We start from the raw sequence: 1,396 nt of genomic DNA, 5'->3' as shown, positions 1-1,396 counted from the left end.
TATATATATATATATATATATATATATATATATGCATGTATGTATGTTTATATGTGTATGTATAAATATATATATTGTATATGGTGCAAAAGGATATAATATGAAGACGAAGGAAATGTTTTACATTTTGAGTACACACTCTTTTTCTGAATGAAAGAACATACAAGGAGAGGAAAAAAAAAAAAATGTGTTTCTAGGCAAGTTACTTCATTCTTTTTACATTGTTTCTGTTTGAGGAATTATTAGGAATGGGTATAAGTTAAATTTAAATTAAATTTAAGATTGGCAGCATTAAAATGCAGTACTCAAACTTTGTTTCGGGTAACTCGCAGGTATGTGCCTGCAGAGCACGTTCACTACTTACAGGTACCAGGCGTCATCCACGGTATTGTGCTTTCGTCACTGGATCTATGTATGGAATTCCTATGTGCACATTATGTATATTCCAAATGATAAAATATACAAAGAATATAATGTAAAGGTGGGGTAGGTGTTAATGGCAATGGATTGAAAGGCCCCAAAGCATGTAGAGACCTTTGATGGCTGGTTGTGGCATCAAGAATTTAGTAGGTGTGTGATTCCTGTCTTTAGACTTGATGGCTGCTTAATTGCCCTATATATATATATATATATATATATATATATATATACACACACACATATATATATATAATTATATTAGAGGGTACACAAAGCACCAGCTTGTTAGAGAATGAAAGTAAAACCCCCAACTTAACCACTAATCTCACTGAAAATATGTAACGGGCCAACAGAAACCGGGCAAACAAGCAGAATTTAACATTATCTGAACTAAAAAGCCATAGAATAATGTAACAGATGTACCTGGATCATGATTTTGAATTCTAGCTAGCACCTCAATTCTCCCCTGCAGGTCTTGCTTCACCTAAAATGAAAAATCCATCTCGCCTTGTAATCCATTGTCTTAAATAGTCCTGCACCAAATTCAAAACAATTTCAGTGCATAATATATATATGTATATATATATAAGAATGAGTAAATATTCAAAGTAAATATTCGTAAAGATGTAATAATAATAATAATAATAATAATAATAATTGTTGTTGTTGTTATTATCAGCAACAAATTTAAATAATTGATAATAACAATAACTATACATATGTATACATTATATATATATAATGTGCACATATGTATAGTTTGCTTGAAGAATTATCTGACATAGATACATGTTGAACTTACAACAGCCTTGGAGTACACATTTGTTATTTCTCACCAGCTAAACAAATCCACATATAAGGATTTGGTTGATGAGGTCCTTGTCAAGGGATTACACATGGCCTTCTTTATTGAAGTCACCTACTGTGACTTTCCAGCTCAGTCAGAGTGATATATATATATATATATATATATATA

General features: G+C 30.7%; 1 protein-coding gene across 1 annotated transcript in view; it reads left to right on the top strand.

Annotated features, from left to right (window-relative positions):
* LOC106874719 (cell adhesion molecule-related/down-regulated by oncogenes) overlaps positions 1-1,396 on the top strand; it is a 315,401-nt gene that overhangs the window by 128,198 nt on the left and 185,807 nt on the right. The gene's annotated exons all lie outside the window — the stretch shown is intronic.

This window comes from Octopus bimaculoides, chromosome 20 (genome assembly GCF_001194135.2).
Source record: "Octopus bimaculoides isolate UCB-OBI-ISO-001 chromosome 20, ASM119413v2, whole genome shotgun sequence".
Taxonomy (NCBI): domain Eukaryota; kingdom Metazoa; phylum Mollusca; class Cephalopoda; order Octopoda; family Octopodidae; genus Octopus; species Octopus bimaculoides.
This window is presented reverse-complemented; position numbering and strand designations above follow the sequence as displayed.